At 28.6% G+C, this 9,989-nt stretch overlaps 1 pseudogene; it reads right to left on the bottom strand.

The window, feature by feature from the left end:
• Positions 1 to 487: 487 nt before the first annotated feature.
• Positions 488 to 1,646, bottom strand: LOC125821363 (probable carboxylesterase 120; annotated as a pseudogene).
• Positions 1,647 to 9,989: the final 8,343 nt, after the last annotated feature.

Genomic DNA, 9,989 nt, shown 5'->3' with positions numbered 1-9,989 from the left:
TGTATAACGTCTTAACAAAAGATGCAATGAAGAATTGAGTCAATATTTTAATCAACTACCTTATTTTGAAGTTTTCAGCTCAACCAATTAATAAAATTTAACAGATCGTGTGTTGCATAAGATTCGGGAATTTTTACATTGCAGTGCAAACAATGACGAAATTAGAAATTTTGACGAATAGTGTCCTACTAGCCACTGTGAGCTATATATGGCTACACCATTGAGTGCAAATTTGAGTTGTATTTCCTAAAGCATGTTGTATGCTAAATTGCACATAATTATTTTGTCTATGTAAATAGTGTTGCAAACTAAACTCAAGCACTACTATACTTTTGAAATCATGTTCATGCACCTTCGTATGTGTCCATTCACTTAACTAACTTTATTTAGGTATGAAATTAATTAGTTCGAATAAAATAGATACATACGAAATCGTACACTTTTGCAACAAAACCAGCCAAACATCGTAACTTTGTCGTATTATTCAAGGATAGTAGTGAAGTTTCTTTATTTTTGGGTAAACAAGATATTATATTTATAATTAATATGCATCATTGCATAATCACGGCAGATCTACTTATCCGCTATCACATTTTTGGGGAGGGGCAATACTAATACTATTACAATTATACAAAGCAATTCCCCTTAAAAGTGACGTATAAGTTCCTTTACAAGTAAGGAAAATTCTTTAGCTTTCAAAGGATCAATAATCTCCAATCCGTGATAAAATCCTTGAGTGAAACTACCCTCTACTTGAACGCCCAATTCTTTCAACACCATTACTAGGTCAACTTGGCGGTCAATTAAAGGATCACCATCACAACCAGTCACCAACATTTTCCATCCTAATAATTTTACTTGATCCAATAGGTTCGGGTTTGATTCAATCCCCACCATTGGATTTGAATACTCATGATCGCGATCAGCACCTTTAGGCAATCCTAGGTCCCACATGATATCACTTATAATTGGGGGTAACACCTTGTCATTAGACAATCTTACTTCTGATTGTGTCCTCTCATTCCCACCAAAGAAAGGTTGATTCAATATCAACCCCTTGATTTCCAAAGGATTGAGGTTGTCCCAACTCTCCGCGGCGCATAGGCCCACGTGGTACACCACGTTGCCTCGGCACTCGTGCCCATTAGGAAGCATTTGGAGAAATCAGCGTGGTTGGATAATAGCTCGTCGGGTTTGTTCTTGATCCAATGCAAAGCTTCCATGCAATCGTCGTATGCTGCTGGAAGTCTATGCTCGGGGGCTTGACGATACTCAATTGATACAACAACTGCTGGAATTTCACTAGCAATTGACGCGTATAATCCTTGAAAGCTAGGCGAATCTACAGTTGCTACTATGAATCCTCCTCCGTGAAAATAGATCACGAGAGGAAGTTTAGGAGTACTGGTGGTGGAATAGAGAAGTTCAAAAGGGAGTATAATACGTGCCCATGTGTTCTTTGAGGAGTTAATAGTAATATCTTTGGTCACGACTAGATGGGAAAGATCATTAGATGTGTTTATCGGAACAAGAGGTTTTTGTAGACGTGTGATGGAACCATCAGAATTATGAACCATGCCCAAATAGCCATAGGGATCAACATTAGGATCAATTGACATAGTTTCAAGATTTTGATCAGACATGCTTGTAATACAGTGTTTAGAGATAGAAGATTGTGAATGTATGAACAATTCTTTAAAATAAAGAGTAGTGTGTATACATGGTTGGCAAGTCAACTCTTTGGTATTCGTTAAGATGAGTCAACTCTTTGATATATAAATATATCATCAATTTCAAAGATGACAGCTTGACCAATTTAATTAAATATTTCCTCAAAAAATGAATTGTTTAGACTTTTTTTATAGATTAAAATATGGTGTATTTTTCAAAATTTAAGAATACTGCAGAGACTTTTTATCCATATTTACTCTCTATGTTAATACGGTCCTTAATTACTTCACATTTTCTAGAAAAAATAATTTAGAAATAATAAAAAAGGTAATAATGGAAAAAGTCAGGGCTGTTTTGACCATAAGGCTACTAAAACAATTGTTTGGGTATATATATATAAATTTGAAGAAAAACATTTGGATAGAAAATATAATAATAAGTGTTTACTTTATTTAATGTGGATGTCGTTATAATAATTGTGAAATTGAAGAATGTTTAGTTAATTGTAGCATCATTTCTTACATGACTACCTATTTTGTTGACTTATATCTCGACTATTATCATGAACCAGCATTATTATTCTTACATTTATTTTTTTAATTTCTCGTTCTATTTTTATTCTCTCATTATTGAATATTCTAAAGTCTACCAAATAGTTAAACCTTTTGCATTATGCAAATTCTATTATTGTGTGTTTACATTCAATGGATCATAGAGAGTACTATAAGTATCCATACTGGTGCAATCAAATTGAGATGACAGCTATTATTTAGAAGCAGTCAAAATAGAATTGTGGAGCATGAAAATGAATAGTAGCTGAGCTGCCATGTTTGAAACTTGCAAAATTCATGACATAATCGAATGCATCAGCATCTTCATCCATGAATGAAAACATTCTCATGACAATGTTGCCCCTCCCTTCTCCAATTTACTTGAAAGAAAACTAAACCAATTATGTACTATAATGATAGAGTTTGAAATTTCATGAAAGGTGTTTAATATTTATTACTCCCTCTGTCCCATTTTATGTGGCACCATTTCCTTTTGGTCAGTCCAAAAAAGAATGTCACATTTTCTTATATGGTAAGTTTATAAAGGTACAATTCCTCTTTTATTCTTGTTGGTCCCACTTAATCTTAAAATAATACTCCAATACATTTATGAGGAGAGAGAAAAAAAAATCTATTTTTTAAAGGGCAATTTGGTAAACATTTCAAAGTCTTCATTTATTTCTTAAACTCCGTGCCCAGTCAAATGTTGCCACATAAAATGGGACGGAGGGAGTAATATTTTTTTTTATTTTTAAAATGAGTGCATCAAAAAAATTTAAAATCAAACCATATAATATTTGACTTTTTTCTTGATTAATGGATTCTCTAGAAATTTTGAAATCAAAACTACTAATGAGTATTATTAATTTTTAAATCAGAATAAATAATATTTAGTTGTAATGAATATATTTAATTTAATATAAAATGAATAGACAGAGCAACAAAAGAAAAGAGAAAAGAGTTAAGTCTAGATAGAAATTATTTAGGCTTTAAGCTTTCATCAGCCTTTGACGACGACACATCAACAATAGTATTATAGTAGTGAGACACAAAGACAAACAAGATTTTTTTTTTTGATTTCTTTGGGGAGAATTTCCACTTTTGATTTTAAAGAGTTGTAGAATTGCATTTAAGTTCTATTTAATAAACTTAATGAAAATTAAAAGTAGGTTGAGAAATTATTGACGGTTGATATTTTATTCATTGGAATAATTTTGAAGATATCTCTTCAGGTTTTACTTACAATAATTTACTACACATATTCTCTTGAATTACTCTAGCTAGCAAATTATTATCTCTCATTATGACCAATTGACCATGTCAAAGCTTCTTTATCTCTAAGTCCTCTTTTAAATTCATAATATTTAACTCTCGTATGTATAGGAGTACAGTGGCGTTGTTGAATAACAACCTAAATACATATTCTTTCTTAAGTGATACATAATAAATAGACAATTATCCATTCAATCAACTGGAATAAACACATAGTTGAACAAACAAAAAAATCGAACGGCTTAATAAATAAAAACGTAACACAAATTTATCCAATAAAAGATTCCATCAGAACTCTAGATAGAAAATTATCTTCTCATAAAGTATGTGAAAACACAATACAAAAATTCATAACTAACAATGAAAAATAGGAAGAGAAAAAGAAAAACTCGTTGTAGAATCTTTCACTTTATTTCACGACGGTTCCTCGCTCTTTTCTTTGGTTGAATTCCTTCTTAGGTTTAAAAAATTGTCTTTTAAAACTCGTTTATGAACTATTTATAGGTATAAAAAAGTATCAAATTAAATAACTGAATCTAAAATAAGTTGGTATAAAAAATCAAAAACGATTTAACCTGGCACGAACGTAGCCCTCTCAGTCACATCACGCATGACAATAATTTCAGTTGATTCAATTCTTACTGCTCTGCTGCAAATTTCCTTTTTCAATTATGTATAATAATTATTTGCCCCTCTAAGCTCGTTAATTTGCTCATCACAACAACTCATTCGATAATTTTCAATTCAAACACGTCGGTATTTTTCTTCTACTTTTTATGTGAGTACTATATTCTTTAATTTCAAAACTCGATCTAGATCATTTACTTGGACTTTTACTCAAATTGCAAAGTTTTAAAATATCAATTACATCTAAAACATGTTTGTTAGCTCGGAAATACGTCCTACACAACAAAACACACGTAATGAACATATAATATTATAATACTTACTCAAAAATAATCAAAATATATAAAATTTGAAGCAAATAAAAGCTAAAATATATGTATTTTTTTCTAACATAAAACACAATTGACATATCATGCGATCAGATTTGTTTTCTAGATTTCAGTTTAAGATTAAAATTGTAGATTGAATTGATTTATTTGGATGGATTTAAGAGATCGTGTTAATGAATTGAAAATCAAATTGTTTGACACATTTCAATTACAAAGTATGAAAAATATGTATGAAATTATACCTTGTGAAAAAGATTTGTGGAATGGTGTTAATGAGAATAACACAAATACTCCTACTATGAACTAAAAAAATAGTAGTGCATACAAGAAGTGAAAGCCGATTAATGCAAAAACAGAGTTCATCTTGGAGAGGTCAGACTTTTTCAATTAATTTTATTATATTATAAGGTCTAAATCATCTTATAAAATATGAAGGACCCTCGATATTGTTTACAAGAAGATGAAGCTCGCCTACAAGTTTTGAAGAATGAATTAGCTAACACCATTCAAAGTAATCTTTTTGTTATCGTTTTTTTTTTTTGAAGATTAATAAGTTATGTTCTGATGTATTTTAACAGAATTCGAATGAGGTTATCACTAAACACGAAGGAGGAGGAATTGTTGTTTCGTGGTTCACAATTAGAATATATTCTATTTATGACGTTGAATTACGAATGTGTTAACAAACCATCCTTGGAGGAATTTGAAATTTTTTATCATTAGGGATTACTATCCAAATAGTTGGATGGTGTCTTTGCCAAAAAGGGAGGAAAATTCTCTTGTAACAAAAACAAGAGATATGTCACACTTTCAATCCTCATATGGGTCAAGCTCTCCTAGAAAGAATGAAGAGTCTTCTAATAATTATAGTATCAAGCCTCTCAAATATTATCATTGTGATAGAACAAAAAACAAAATTAGCAAATGAGATAATTAAATTTAAAGAAAAATTGCAATTACAAGATGAATTAGGAGAAAAAGAAGAAAATAACCAAGATAATCTACCCGAAATAAGAGTTGATGAAATAAACGATGATGATCTAGAACAACATTCGGAAACAAGCGAAACATATACGGAACTTTTAGCAAACATAGATAATACAAAGAATTTAGAAGTAAATACAGAAGACGTAGACATGGACGAAAAACCTAGCACATCAGGAGTAAAAAACCCAAAAAATTTTAATCCAAAATATTATAATGAAAATTATGAACAATATGATAAAGAAAAAACTACATGGGATAAAAGATTAAATAAAAAATGGACCTAAACCAATAACTGGACAACATGAATTTTTAGATTTAGACTGTGTAGCAGACATAAATAAAACAATCCAATTATGGGTAGGATACATATCAAAACAATTAATAGATAACAAGATAGTAATAGCAGAGGCACCAGGATACATAGAAAGAACACTTATAGGAACAGTAAAATTATGGCTACAAAATTTAACAAATGAAAGCTTAACAACTTTAAGAAATAATAAAAAATTTGATGGTGGAATAGCCACTACAACCATGGAAATATTATATAAATATAGCTATAAGAAATGAATTTAGTAGTATGACAACAGAAGTAGAAGAACAAAATAAAGAAAAAATCATAAATCGGAATCTAATGACAAAATTAGCAATATGTAATATGTGTTACATAGATGAATATACATGTGCATTTAGAGAATATTATTATAAAGGAACATATAGCATAGAAGAAAGTAAAGAAATAAGAAAATTATATTTTACAAAATTACCAGAACCTTTTAATTCAAAAGTAATAAAAAGTTGGAATGAAGCAGAATTAACAGATACCTTAGGAGCTAGAATAAAATTCTTACAACGATGGTTTATGGAACTATGTGAAAAACATAAAGAAGAAATAAAAATGGAAAAAATATTAGTAAAAAACTTAGCATGTTGCAAAAATAAACAGCACCCAATTTGGTTGTACGGATAGGTATTATAAAAATAAAAGAAATATAATAAAAAATATAGATCAAAATATAAATATAAAAAACCAAGAAGAAGGTACTATGTAAAAAATTACAAAACCAAAAGACCATATAGACCAAAAAGAAAACTAACGGAATGTACTTGTTATAATTGTGGAAAATTAGGACATATAGCTAGAGATTGTAAATTACCTAAAAATCCAAAGAAAAAACAAATATCAGAAATAATAATAGACGATGAAAAATATACACAAATAGAATACGTAGATTATGAATTAGAAAGCAATGATAGTATATATGAATTATCGGAAAATGAAATAGATAATGACATAGAAATAGAAAATGAATTCTATAATATAACAAATGACTGAAGCAGATATACAAACAATAAATAAAGAACATCAAGACGAAGAATATTTAGAACAAAAATAATATTTGATAATAGTATATTTGAACAAATAAAAGGAAAAGAATTAGACCTAAGCGTAGCAAAAATATTCGAAATACCAACATAAGAAACTGGTTTAAACGACAAAAAGAAGAATATTATGTAGTAAGTCAAAGAGAACATATCATAGATTGCAAATACACTAAAGGAAAGGCCAAAATACCAATAATAAATAAACGAATAATAAATAAAGAAATACAAGATATTAAGGCTAAAAATCCAATTAAATATGTACATTTAGGAGGAACAGAAATATTAATAAAAGCATGTTTTAGAGAAGGAATAGATACACCCATAGAAATATACTTAGCGGATGATAGAATTATACAACCCATAGAAAAAAGTATAATAAGTGCAGTAAGAGGTAACCTCATATACCAAAAATTTAAATTTATAATAAGTGCTAACTACTCAGTAGCAATAAATGACAGAATATAGATAAATCACTAGTATTATATTGGCGAATGTCAGGGATAGAACTAGCCCCAGGAAGTAAAATATTTACAGCTAGATGTAAAAACTTATATGTTCTAACAACAAAACATAAAATAACAGCAAAAAATAAAATAGATAAAATAAAAATAGAAGATCCCTTTGAAAGAATAGTTACAGTCATAGATAAAAACGATTATAGTTATAATGAAATTGATATAGAAGAAGATTTAGAAATAGTAAAAGAAAGACTAAGCACATCGAAAAGAATAAACAATGAGATACCCCAAATATCATAAAAATGAGTACCTCAAAGAGAATAGATAAAACCCCACAAAAATCAATAGAAGAAGAATAAAACCACATCATTACTACATAACGGGAATAATGGAACAACGAAAATATTTAATATTAATAGATACAGGACGAGAAGAAAACTATATTACAAGAGAATTAGTGACGGAAGATGAAATAATAACTATTGAACAATCATGCTCCGAACTACCAAAAGCATTAATGTATACCGAAGAAACTACAGAAAAGGAAATAATCATGGAGGAGTACCAATAGTAATAAAATTCAAAATATATCAAGGAAATGAAAATATCATTTTAGGAATAAAATGGTTGGAACAAGTAAAACCATATAATCTAGAAGACAAACAGTTAACAATAAATTATGAAAATAAAAGAGTAATAATAAAAAGGACTTTTAGTAATAAAAATATGAAAATATATATACTTGCAAAGATAATAATAGAAGGATATTACAACCGATATTATACACCAATGATAGATACGGGAGCAGAAGCTAATATATGTAAATACAATTGTTTACCAGAAGAAATGGGAAAAATTAAAAACACCGATAGTAGTAACAGGATTTAATAATGAAGGAAGCATGATCACATATAAGGCAAAAAATATAAAATACAAATATGGGATAAGATATTAACTATAGAAGAAATATATAACTTTGAATTAACTACAAAAGATATGCTATTAGGAATGCCATTTTTAGAAAAATTATACCCACATATAATAACAAAAACACACTGGTGGTTCAACACCGTGTAAACAAAAAATAGGAGCAAAAAGAGTAAATAATAAAAAACGAAAAACAACAGAATGGATAAAAGGAAGTGAAAAAATTACACAAAAATTAGAAAATATAAAAGAAGAAGACCCTAAAATAGAATTAATTATATTCTCTATAGATAAAGTAAAAATAATTCAAGATAAGTTAGAATTATTATATAGTGAGGATCCTTTACAAGGATGGGAAAAACATAAAACAAAAGTAAAAATTGAGCTAATTGATAATAACAGTATAATAACCCAAAAACCATTAAAGTATAATTTTAATGATTTAACCGAATTTAAGATACATATAGATGAATTACTAGAAAAAGGATATATACAAGAAAGCAATAGTAAGCATACAAGCCCGCATTTATCGTAAATAAACATAGTGAACAAAAAAGAGGAAAAAGTAGAATGGTTATTGATTATAGAAATTTAAATGCAAAAACTAAAACATATAATTATCCGATACCAAATAAAATACTAAAGATAAGACAAATACAAGGATATAATTATTTTAGCAAATTTGATTGTAAATCAGGATTTTATCACTTAAAACTAGAAGAAGAATCTAAAAAACTAACAGCATTCACTGTACCACAAGGATTTTATGAATGGAATGTATTACCATTTGGATATAAAAACGCACCAGGTAGATATCAACACTTTATGGACAATTACTTTAAACAAATAGAAAATTGTGTAGTGTACATTGATGATATATTATTATATTCAAAACACAAGATGAACATATAAGATTATTAGAAAAATTTATACACATCATAGAATATTCAGGTATAAGTCTAAGTAAAAAGAAAGCTGATATAATGAAAAATCAAATAGAATTCTTAGGAATACAAATTGATAAAAACGGAATAAAAATGCAAACACATATAGTACAAAAATAATTAACTCAAATGAACAACTAGACACAAAAAAGAAATTACAATCATTCTTAGGACTAGTAAATCAAGTAAGAGAATACATACCAAAATTAGCAGAGAATTTAAAACCATTACAACAAAAATTAAAGAAAGATATAGAATATCAGTTTGATAAAAAAGACCAAATACAAATACAAAAGGTAAAATTATTATGTAAAAACTTACCTAAACTATATTTTCCAGATGAAAACAAAAAATTTACTTATATATAGAATCAGATGCGAGTGAAAAAAGTTATGGAGGAATATTAAAATACAGGTATGATGACACTACGATAGAACATCATTGCAGGTATTATTCAGGAACATTTAATAATACAGAAATAAAATGGGAAATAAATAGAAAAGAATTATATTCAGTATATAAGTGTTTATTATCATTTGAACCATATATTGTATATAACAAATTTATTATAAGAACAGATAATACACAAGTAAAATGGTGGCTAACAAGAAAAATACAAGATTCGGTAACAACAAAAGAAATAAGGAGATTGGTATTAAATATATTAAATTTTACATTCAATATTTTTTACCCCTACCCTCGCCCCCTCCCCCCCCCCCACATCTGCCCCCCTTCCTGCCCCCCACACCCTTTAAAAAAAAATTAAATTCGTTTTAAAAAAGATTTTCTACTTCAAATTTTTATTTTTTCACCCCTACCCTCGATCCCCCCCCCCCC

The sequence above is a fragment of the Solanum verrucosum genome, unplaced genomic scaffold (assembly GCF_900185275.1).
Source record: "Solanum verrucosum unplaced genomic scaffold, falcon-dt-bn FXZP01000871.1, whole genome shotgun sequence".
Classification (NCBI taxonomy): domain Eukaryota; kingdom Viridiplantae; phylum Streptophyta; class Magnoliopsida; order Solanales; family Solanaceae; genus Solanum; species Solanum verrucosum.
This window is presented reverse-complemented; position numbering and strand designations above follow the sequence as displayed.